This window comes from Bubalus kerabau, chromosome 1, assembly GCF_029407905.1.
Source record: "Bubalus kerabau isolate K-KA32 ecotype Philippines breed swamp buffalo chromosome 1, PCC_UOA_SB_1v2, whole genome shotgun sequence".
Lineage (NCBI taxonomy): Eukaryota > Metazoa > Chordata > Mammalia > Artiodactyla > Bovidae > Bubalus > Bubalus kerabau.
Genome location: NC_073624.1, coordinates 71,173,051 through 71,185,043, shown reverse-complemented (window position 1 = coordinate 71,185,043; position 11,993 = coordinate 71,173,051). Strand labels below are relative to the sequence as shown.

Below are 11,993 nucleotides of genomic sequence, written 5' to 3'. Positions count from 1 at the left end.
CATTGGAGAAGGAACTGGCAACCCACTCCAGTGTTCTTGCCTGGAGAATCCCAGGGACCGGGGAGCCTGGTGGGCTACCATCTATGGGGTCGCACAGAGTCAGACACGACTGAAGCGACTTAGCAGCAGCAGCAGCAGCAAGGGAATTATGAATGATTTTTTGGAGGAGATAACCCTTGTCCTGAGCCATAATGAATGAGTTGGAATTAACCAGGTATATTGTTTACAGATAAGGTGCATTTCAACCAACTGCATTTGGAAAGCCATTATAACAGGTATTACTCATCTCATTCTTTGGAGTATGGTAAAAAAAAATCAGGAACTAAACAAATAAAGTCTCTAAATAAACAGAATTGATACTGTTACCTCCATGTACCAAAGATGACATAATCTCTGACATATAAAACTTGCTAGTGATTTCTAGCTTAACCAGTTAGATTTTTATAATACTGTTGATAAATCTGAGTTGTAAATTAAAGCCTTGAGATTAATTCAATGGCTAATGCAGAAAGTATATCAAATCTTGGGAAATTTGTGCTTTCTAGTGAGACAGAATTGTAGAAACATGTTCCAATGTATTGGTGAAAGCTGTTGGATGGACTGTATCTTTTAAACTGATCATGGGAACAGTCCAGGGACTCCATAATCTGGGCAAACTTTTTGTTTGTACCCAAGACAGGTGTCCTTTAATCTATAATGGGAATATTCTGCTGTGCACAAGTCAGACCACAATACACCTGCTGGATTAAGCTCCTGTGCAAGATGCTAGCTATCATACTAGATTGAAAAATTGAACACAAAACCTTTCCCCCACTCTTTAACGTGTTTTTGTAGTTCTACCCATTAAGAGATGGAGTCCTTCTTCACCCCTTGAGTGTGGGTTGGCCTGATGAACTGCCTAGCCAAGAGGACTGTAGCAAACATGTGAGCAGAGATTTGGAAAGTGCTGGGTATTGAGGCTTCCCCTATTGCCACTCTTAGAAGCCTGTGATTGCCACTGTGTTAAATGAGAAGAGACAAGCAGCTTATTTACTCTCCAGTTCTCCAGGTTTCGGTCAGTCAATGGGGTGAGGTACTATATTGCTGGTTGACTATAGGCACAAGAGTCAGCTCAGCTGAATCCAGAAGAACTGCCCAACTGAGCCTAGATGCACTCAACCCAAATTGCCAATCCCACAGAAATGTGAACTAAATAAATACTTGTTCTTTAAGCCACTAACTTTTGGAGCGGTTTGTTGCATTTGCCTCCATACCCCACAAAGGGCAGTGCCTATGTACTCCTGCCTTAGTACTTTGTCTTACCGCTCTGAGGAGTAGTTCTCTTCATTTATCACCATGGTTTCAGTCTGTTCACTTGACCAATTTGTTTTCCTGATTATTGACTATAATGTATTTATATTTATTGTATGTTAGGTACTATGCTAGGTGATGGGGATTCTAAAAGTTAATAATGTACACATGCCACCTTGAGTGAGTGAGTGAAAGTCGCTCAGTCATGTCCAACTCCTTTCGACCCCATGGACTATACAGTCCATGGAATTCTCTAGGCCAGAATACTGGAGTGGGTAGCCATTCCCTTCCCAGGGAATCTTCCCAACCCAGGGATTGAACCCAGGTCTCCAGGGATCTTCCCAACCCAGGGATTGAACCCAGGTCTCCCGCATTGCAGGCAGATTCTTTACCAGCTGAGCCACCAAATGGATTCTATGCTTCCTTCTGTGTACCTGATTCATGAAAACGAAAGTGAGTGAGAGAGACATTACTGAAAAAGATGGAGTGAGGTGATTAGCACCAAGTAAACAAAACAAAAGGAGACAGCAGGGAATGAGTGGCACTCCTCTTCACTCATACACTAGAAATTAGAACTTTTTGCTCATTTGTTTTAATATCCTAGACCCTCAGAGCACTGAGGGAAGCTGGTGCTTGTTTTTCTTCTTTCTCTCCCACAAATAACTTCCTTCTATTCTTATTAATGTACCCATGTTCTTTGGTTAAGTTTTTTCCATGCATGATGCATGTTAAGTCACTTCAGTACTGTCCGACTCTCTGCGACCCTATGGACTGTAGCCTGCCAGGCTCCTCTGTCCATGGGGCTCTCCAGGTAAGAGTACTGGAGTGGGTTGTCATGCCCTCCTTCAGGGGATCTTCCTCACCCAGGGATCGAACCCGAGTCTCATGTCCCTTGCATTGGAGATGGGTTCTTTACCACTAGTGCCACTGGGAAGCCCAAGTTTTTTCCCATATCCAGGTCCAAATGATTTTAATTTCCCTGTAATATAGAAGATAGCCTATTTTAGTGGTGGTGCTGGGGAGGGTAGAAAAAAAATAAAAACCAAGGGGTTTCCCTGATGTCTCAGTGGTAAAGAATATGCCTGCCAATTCAGGGGACACAGGTTCAGTCTCTGATCCAGGAATATCCCACATGCTGCAGAGCAATTAAGCCCCTGTGCCACGACTGCTGAGGACTGCATGCCCTAGAACCCAAGTTTCACAACAAGAGAAGCTGCTGCAATGAGAAGCCTGAACACTGCAACTAGAGAGTAGCCCCTAATTACTGCAACTAGAGAAAAGCCCCAAGCTGCAAGGAAGATCCAGCACAGACAAAAATAAATAGATTAAAAAAAAAATTAAAGCCAAAACCAAACCAAAAACTGGTTTTGGATTCAAGTAGATCCATCTAGTTTGATTTCCAGCTCTGCCACTTAATCACAGTGAAACTGTCTCAATTTTTTTTTTTTAATGTGTAAAATGGGGTTATATCATGTACTTTGGTGGCTCAGATGGTAAAGAATCTGCCTGCAATGTGGGAGACCTGGGTTCAATCCTTGGGTCAGGAAGATCCCCTGGAAAAGGGAATGGCTGCCCACTCCAGTATTCTGGCTTGGAGGATTCCTTGGACAGAGGAGCCTGGCGGGCTACAATCCACGGAGTTGCAAAGAGTCAGACACGACTGAGCAACTAACACACACACACACACATTGTGTACTTTATGGCATGTTGTGAGGACTTAAGAATTTGAGATTTTTTTTTTTTATAGAAAGCCTCTAGCAGAAAGCTTGCTGCTGCTGCTGCTAAGTCACTTCAGTCGTGTCCGACTCTGTGCGACCCCATAGACCGGCAGCCCATCAGGCTCCAACGTCCCTGGGATTCTCCAGGCAAGAATACTGGAGTGGGTTGCCATTTCCTTCTCCAATGCATGAAAGTGAAAAATGAAAGTGAAGTCGCTCAGTCGTGTCCGACTCTTAGTGACCCCATGGACTGCAGCCTACCAGGCTCCACCATCCATGGGATTTTCCAGGCAAGAATACTGAAGTGAGGTGCCATTGCCTTCTCCGAGCAGAAAGCTTAAAGTGCCCCAAAGTGATGTTTCAGTAAGCCCTCAGAATGTGAAGAGCTGCACATGGAGTTGCTATCAGTGAAGTTCTGCATTCCAAGTAATTTTTTTTACTGTTTATATCGGATGAGGCAGGCAGTTTAAATAAACAGATGATTACAAATATCATCTCAAGATTATTCAACTGGGACATATTTGCTGCTTTGTTTCAAAGGGAAAACAAAATACTTGATTTCAAAGTCTGGGAGGTGCTGGAAATAGGAAAACCTTGATCTAAAAATCATCAGATATTATCTAGATATTTACAAAAAGTACAAAGGCTATTACAGAATTATGAGTGTGGATAAGAAATTCTATTATATTTTGTAATTAACTTATACATTTGTTCTCTTCATGAACTTCTTTTCTATATTTTTGTAAAAACATATGGGTTTAATATTGAAAATAAGGATGAAATGGCATACATTTTAACAATAAAATACAAATTTAGCAATATGAAAAAATGATAGATTTTCCTATAGTCACTGAGAGCTACTGAATTAGAAGCTAGAAGGGTTGAAAGTATGCTTTATATTTCTTGTAAGAAAGGAATGCCAATGTTCTGAAATGATTTTGTAAATGGCTATTCCTCCCTGCACAGAGCCCAGGTTCCCAGTCATTCCTGCCTGGATTCCATGCTACTACTTAACATAGCTGACTGAGAATTACTGTAGGATTGGCAGTGAAACAGTAGTGTCAAGTGTCTTCAAATGTTAACCTTGCTTCCTGGGGAAAGTTGCTAGGCAAGAGGAACAAAATAAAAATCTTTGACCATATGATATGAATCTTTTGAAAGAGACCAGGTGAGGGTACCTCAAATGATTGACATGTATTTGATTCAAATCTACTCTAGTACAATTAGCTAAAAGAATAAAACTACATTATTTAGTTTTGGCTTGTGTGTGTGTACGCATGCGTGCACATGTGTGCATATGCGTGTGCCATGAGGACTTCCCAGGTGGCACAGTGGTAAAGAATGAGACACAGAAGACATGGGTTCCAACCCTGGGTAGGGAAGATCACCTGGAGGAGGAAATGGCAGTCCACTCCAGTATTCTTGCCTGGAAAATTTCGTGGACAGAGGAGCCTGGCAGGCTACAGTCCATGGGATTACAAAGAGTCGTACATGACTGAGCACACACGCACATGTGTCATGCTATTATTCAAATGAAAGGGTAAAAACTACACTGTACCAGGAAATAGCAAATATGACAGTATTTTACAGCACAGCATCATAGAAAAATCTGTAAGCAATGCTGTAGAGTGGACAGTAAACTCACTGTATATCACTGTATATCACCCAAAGTGTCCAGGAAACCGCAATTAGAAAGCTGAATTTGGCTTTAAAAACATTCACTCCTTGTTTTAAATGACTTCAATTAGTCTAAGCTATTTTTTAAAATAAATTCTTTTCTTTCTTTAACCCCAAACTAAATTAATTATCACATTAAAATAGAACTACTCCAAAAATTCAGAGTGAATGGAAAGAAATTTAATAAAAACTTAAATACATTTAAAAATAATTTTTAAATGGAATTTTTGTTTTCCTGCTTATTTTTACTATTTACTTTAAATTTTTATACATTTTTTAAAGGTTACTTTTCACTTACAGTTATTACAAACTATTGCCTATATTCTTATGGTTTCCCAGGTGGTGCTAGAGGTAAAGAACCTGCATGCCAATGCAGGAGACGTAAGAGACATGGGTTCGAACCTTGTCTTGGAAAGATCCCCTGGAGAAGGGAATGGCAACCCACTCCAGAATTCTTGCCTAGAGAATCCCATGGGCAGAGGCGCCTGGTGGGCCACAGCCCATGGAGTCACAAAGAGCTGGCCATGAGCGAACATGTGCATTGGGTGCAGCCTTGGTGTTGTACAACACATCCTTGAGCCTACTTTAGACCCAATAATTTGTATCTCCCTTTCCCTCAGCCCTGTATGGCCCCTCTCCTCCCCTTACTGATAACCACTTGTTTGTTCTCTGTATCTGTGGGTCTGCTTCTTTTTTGTTATATACACTAGTTTCATGTATCATACAGAAATATTTTGAATTAAAACTTTCAAATAGTTCACAAAATCTAAATATTAATGTTACAGATGGGCCCTAGCTTTAACTTGACCAAAGTAACAAAATATTGTAACATCTGTGACACTATCTTATTGAATCAAACTTGTGTCCCCTCCCTCTGGTTTAGTAAAGCCAATCTACTCTCTCTGGGTTGTGGTGAAGGAAAGAGCAATGTTTACTGTAGGCACCAGACAAGGACTGCCAGTGCTGTTGCTCAAAAAACCCAGAACTCCTGTCTGATGTCTACAATAATCATTGCATTTTCCCTTACTACAACCAAGCGTCAGTAGACTGGCTTTACTGTCCAAGGGTGAGGGGACCCAAGTTTTGCTTTGGTAATTCAGTTCAGTTTAGTCGCTCAGTCGTGTCTGACTCTTTGCGACCCCATGAATCGCAGCACACCAGGCCTCCCTGTCCATCACCAACTCCCGGAGTTCACTCAGACTCAGGTCCATCGAGTCAGTGATGCCATCCAGCCATATCATCCTCTGTCGTCCGCTTCTCCTCCTGCCCCCAATCCCTCCCAGCATCAGAGTCTTTTCCAATGAGTCAACTCTTCGCATGAGGTGGCCAAAGTACTGGAGTTTCAGCTTTAGCATCATTCCTTCCAAAGAAATCCCAGGGCTGATCTCCTTCAGAATGGACTGGTTGGATCTCCTGGCAGTCCAAGGGACTCTCAAAAGTCTTCTCCAAAACAATCACCCCAGCCTAGTACAATTTAAGATGGCTAAAAAGTGAAACTATGTTCCACATTTCTTTGTAAATGTGGTAAACCAGTATTACTTATATTTATAACTAATGAAAGAAGTATGTGACAGCCTGTCAATGGTTTTAGTGTATTAGAACTATAAAAGCACAAAACTTCAGAGCTGGAAGGAATTTAGTCACCTTGACAATGACTAGTTAAATAAGGTATGGATATTGGCTCCAAAGCAAGATCTGTGAGTTATCGCTAGATATAAGGGGTTTGTAAGATTTCCTGGATCCATCAAGATCATTTCTTTGTTTTAGATTTTCTTTTTCCAAATTCATTATTCATACTTATTCATTTTTGCATAATCCTCTAGTCACTAGATTAAAGTTTTACTCATGGCCAAACTTAATCAAATTGAACCTTAGAAGACTCTTCATTTGAGCCCTTATGCCTACTGTTTAAGTCAGCACTCAAATTGACCAAACCTGTAAGGACATGACCTTTCAGCATTTTGCTATTAAATTTCTGTAAAGACTGTAAGGTTCCTTTATCAAAGACACTGCTTATCTAGGCCTTCGGTACAAATCCTGTCTATAAATAAATTAAAGGTTGGAATTTGTAAAACGAAAAAAGCTCTCTGAAGCCAGATACTCTTCTTTTGGGGAAAAGTTGAAGTCTCAGTTACAGCCTGTAAAGCGTACTAACCCGGATCTCCCTCTAGAGGGAGACATAGTCCAGCTTTTATACCAATTGCTGCCTCTCATCTTTTATTGCCTCTTTTTCTACAAGACCGCAGTTTGCTCTCAGAAGCAGGTGCGGCTGCTGAACAGAGGTGGCTATTGGGAAGAGAGATAGAGGGAGGCGACGCCGCCTAGTCCTGCCCTCGTATTTTCTAGCTTAACTCAACCTGGAGTGTTGGCACCTGTTTTCTTCCTGCGTTCTCCTTGCACCACACAGGGAAGCCAGTCATTCCGAACTCCCTGGACTTCCAGGCTGGGTGGAATAAGGGGTCTGGGTGGAACAGGGGATTCTGTCCTCTACGGTGACTTTCTAAAAGGTACCCACTAGCGTGTTTTTGACAGTGCAGCACCTAGGGTGCGAGGCGGAGAGGAGGCTTCGGTTACTAAACCGCTTCTTTTTATTCTGGGGATCTGATTTGTTTTCTCCGCGTTCTCCCCCGCCTCATCTCTCTCCCGTTCTTTGGCGAATTGACAAAGACAGCACCTGCTGGCTGGTGTTCGATGTTGGAGCTCGCACCTTCTCGGTGGTGACGGTGCCAGCGTACTGGGGACGGGGGACGGCGGCGATTTCCCCTCCATCCAGCCCATGATGCATAGAGGAGCAGCGGCTGGGCTGCGTGGGGCTCTGCCCGCAGCACTTCGAGGCGGGATTGAGGGGCTGCAGCTGGCTATGAGTTGCTGTTAAGTGGACTTGGCGCCAAGTCTCGGAACCGGCATCAGCTGAGACCTATCTGCTAAAAGCCGGAACACAAGCGCCTGCCTGCACTGAGCAACTCCAGCGTCTTGAGGGCGGAGGACAGCGAGCTCGGAACCTCTTCTCCGTCCTATCCCGAACCTCCCCTGCCACTCTCGCACGTCGGAGACCCAGGACCTGAGAGCCAGGGAACTGGAGAAGTACGCGGCGGAGGCTGCTTTCCTGAAGGTGAACTGTTCCATCCAATTGCCTTTCCCCAGAGAGCAAAAGGGAGGGCGGGAGAGAGTGAACTGAGGATGTGTGCGTGTGTATCTGTGTGAGACGACGTGCAGCGGGAGGAAAAGTCGTTACTCGGCGTTTTAAAAGCAAACAAATCAGAGATGGATAAGAGCGGCGATTGCTGCGAGACCGCCTTGATTCTCGCAGTGTGAGGAGCTGAGCGCACCGCGCGCATCCGGCGAGGACAGCGGGCGACCGCGGGCGCTGTCGAGGGCTGAGGACTTCGGCTTCTCCCCTAGCCCACAAATCTTTTGATTACTTTGACTCGTGAAAAACGAGAGGAGGAAAGAGACGAGGCTCCCGCACGTCACCTTCCATCCACTTTAAGGGGATTCCAGTTTGGATGTCAAGAGATTCCTGAACCCTCTTTGCTATCGGAGGAGGAAACACGCGCGCGCGCACACATACACACACGCACGCTCGGGGCCACACTCACACGCCCTCCACTAGCACACACCTCCAGACTTCGGTTCCCTATGCCCCAGAACGGTAACGGCGGATTGGCATCTTGGAAGCGATGCGAGAGCGATAAGGCTGGCGCGGGTCCGCGGAAGCTGCAGGAGCATCGCTAGGTGTTGCCGCCACCAGGAAGCCGGGCTGCAGGTAGGTGCCGGCCGCGCCTCCCGCCGGCGCTGGGGACTCGCGCGGCAGCCGGAGGACCTGGGGGTCGGGGGCTGTAGGGAGCTCGCCGGGGGACAGCTAGGGGGTGATAGCAGATGCTAATTGGGAGGCCCGGGTAGGGGCGGGAGTAGAGGAACGCCGAGGGGGTCAGAGCAAGCGAAGGAGGTTCCGAGAGCCTTGCCCTTCCTCTTTTCTCTCTCTTCTCTGCCCCATTTCTCCTAACACAGAGAGCCACCCGGCCGAGGACTGAAGTGGGTGTTAATTCTATCCCTCTACCTAACCAATCTCGGTTGGTAATCATTTTGGACTCCTAATAAGAAGCTGGGGGTCGTGTATAAGGGACCCTGACATCAATAGCGTTTCAGGTCGTCTTTCTGAAATCCCCACTTTCTGTCTACTTCTGATTATTTCTCGGGCCTGTCTGCAGAAGGTGGGTGTTTCAATGAGGCGATTGCTTTCTCCACCTCTGACTGTTTTCATAAAGAATCATCTGGATAAGTTCTGGCGCCGTGTCTCCGTAAAGGCTTTACTTAGATTTGGTAGCAGACGCTTTACTACTGAGATAAAGATCTAGTAAAGGATACTACGGGAGAGGTTTAGGACAAGGATCATTTTAGGAATAGCATTCAGAAAACAAAACAAAACACAGCTTCGAGAAACTAACGCTTTTTCATTTGTTTCCGGGTGGATGTCCCCACAATCTTGCTAATACTACACGGTTTTTCTGACCCACTGCTTGCCTGGCCCTTCCCTCTTCTATTCCAGAAGGCCAGATTCCACCAAGAAGTGTTTTCTTTTAGGCCACTGTCAGTGGGGAACGTGTTATTTCCAGAAACTGCCTTTGCAAAGGAAAGTTTGAGGTCCATCGCCCTCTTTCCCCTAGAACTGCAGGCTGAGCTATCCAGTCTCCACATAAAGAGGACGAACTGTCGGTGCTCGAGAGCCCTGAGTAGATGCGAAGCTTCCCGAGTCAGTGGGTCAGTACTCCGCTTCCTGAGCAAATGTTAAACAATTGGCTGGAGCATGTGGAATCACAGGTGTGGTCACTACAGTAACTAGCTAGCCTCTCTTCACCTGGTGCTGGGTGAGTTGGGCTTGTGGCCATAAGACAGAAAATAATCTTTTTGAGAGTGTTAAATACCGTCTTGAATTTTGCAAGCTCTGTTCTTGAAAAAACAAAGCCAAACCTGTATGCAACCTTTGCTCTGAAAAATAACCCCAAAGCAGCCAGTGTATAAGGGTCTTTTACTCATGACAGGATGAATTTTAATGACTATTGACTGCATGATAATTATCTGATTCCTGTCTTCCCCAGCTAGATTGTTTGAGACATCAGCATTCAGACTGTTATCAATTAACACTTTAAAACTGATCTATTAGGCAGTGTAAGTTAAGACAAATGAGTAATTAATTTAAGATTTCTGTGTAAAGTGCTAAATGGCAATAACTAGCAGAGGAGACTGAAAGCACTTCTAAACCCTTTAAAAACCAGGCATTAAGATTGTTTGTATTTATTCCAGCCTTCCCATGTTTGCACATGTACTCTCAGACTGGTGAATCTTTTACAGTTTCAAATCTCACACCTAAGATGATTAAAAATGACCGGACACATTTAATCTTCTCTCTCCCTACTTTGTCCTGTTTTGGATCACCTCCTGGGTCAGTTGCTTGCATATTGACCTTTGTAGAATCCTAATTTTTAAAGTCTTCAGTAGCCATTGAAAGGCCATTACTAACCACACTGGAGTTTATTTTATTTTCATTTTCTTAACTTCCAGTGAAAAAAATTGGGTTACATTATTTATAGATATAATACTATGAGAACAGTGTTACACTGCCAACTGACTTCTTAGATACTTTTAAGAGGCAGAACACAGTATGTTGCTTTTTTCAAGTTAGGTTTTTTTTTTTTTTTTTTTTGAGACTGGAATCTTGATTCTTGCCTTTAACATAGTTTTATAGTTTAGGGTGCTTGAACTTACATATTTATACATAGTGCTATGACGTACGTCTCTTAAGGAAGAACCAAAAAACTTGGCATAAAAGCAAACACCTATAGTGCTACAAGTTGTGCTAAAAAGGAACCTAAGGTTACTGAGCTAATGTGATTTTGAAGCTGCAAAGTATTAGCTATTTTAAGTGACAGATTGGAGAGTGAAGATTCATTGAGATCCCATGGATCTATGTCAAGAAAGGTACATATTTCTTGAAGACTGCATTATAGTATTTACTAAACACCAAGTTATAAAATGTCATAACACAGCTGTAAAAAGATCTGTTTTTAGACATGGCCACTTTTCCTTTTTAAAAATTTATGAAGTGATGAAACTTAGGGGGTGATAGGTTTTATGGAAGTTATTTTTGTATAGTATCGAAGTTTTAGTTATCCCGGATTCTGTATCTTCAATATAGTATTTTAATTTTGATTCTTTTACCAAGTGTTCTTGAGTATTGAAATGTTGAAAGTGCATTTTAGGGTTGATTTATCACTGATTGCAAGTTATGGATTATCCTATAGAGATAGGCTAATATGTGCTTCTCTAGCATTTTCCAGGCTTTTTTTTTTTTTTTTTTTTTGAATCATGAGCTCTGATAAAAGGTACTGTCAGATTCTGCCTAAGTTCGGCTGTGGTAGCAAACTGATGCATGTCCCAAACTAAGAATGTTCTAAAGTGTCATCAGTTTATTTCTAATATATTTGAGACGATGAAACAACCAGAGTACAAACAGTTCAGTGCCCCTGCTTTTACTTCTCCAGTATTTTATTAGGGATGCCTCATTAAGTCACATTATTCTGCGACTGTTTTGTTCGTTGAAGATTCAAGTAAAAATAAGGAACTTAATGTGCAATGCAGTTTTGTTTTCTAGGTGAAAAACCATAAGTTGAAGTAAAATAAGCATCTAATGTAGTCCCCTTTGATCTATACCTGACATTTACATATGCAGTTCATCAATCTGTTATTTGTAGGGCTCCATCAAAACAAAGAGAAAGAAACGCATTAACACAGACTGTTTCTAGATATGAAGGCCAAACCAGCAGCATCAATCTCATATCTGGTCCACATACCTGCACAGTATTTCATGAAATATATATTGTTTATGAACCATTGATTTTAATGCCAGGTAATATGGTGAATTTGCCATTTTGTTTGAAAATTCTTTGATTTATTTTGAACTACTTGGAGCACATGGAACTGTACCACTGAAAGAGGAATGTATTCTCACAATGAGTCTTTTTAGAGAACAGTCTTACTTGAGGTTTAGAATGCAGTCTGAAATAAGGGAGAGGGAAAGTCAGGCCCAGCCAACAGCAGCCTAGGAGTTGGTTTTGGTTTTTAAGTTGTCATTGACCACTGGTAATTTTTAGAGAGTCTGATTCTGTTCATTTGGCACAATGAGTCAGTGCCCTTGTCAATGAAATGCAGCCAACAATTTTTGTCTTCTCCTCATTCTTGACAGAAATTTTAAGAGGAATGGTTAGACGTAATTGGAATGTGAAGAAAAACGGTATTTAAATACTTTTT

At 42.8% G+C, this 11,993-nt stretch overlaps 1 protein-coding gene across 22 annotated transcripts in view; it reads left to right on the top strand.

The window, feature by feature from the left end:
- Positions 1–6,328: 6,328 nt before the first annotated feature.
- Positions 6,329–11,993, top strand: part of TAFA2 (TAFA chemokine like family member 2) — a 582,804-nt gene continuing 577,139 nt past the window's right edge. For 2 of the 22 annotated variants that reach the window (XM_055579131.1, XM_055579108.1), the window contains exons 1-2: positions 6,334–8,451; positions 9,353–9,446. The gene's annotated coding sequence lies outside the window, so the exon portion shown is untranslated. Of the gene's footprint in view, positions 8,452–9,352; positions 9,447–11,993 lie in introns of all 22 variants that reach the window. The other 20 variants (XM_055579146.1, XM_055579115.1, XM_055579231.1 and 17 more) reach the window with 16 other exon arrangements.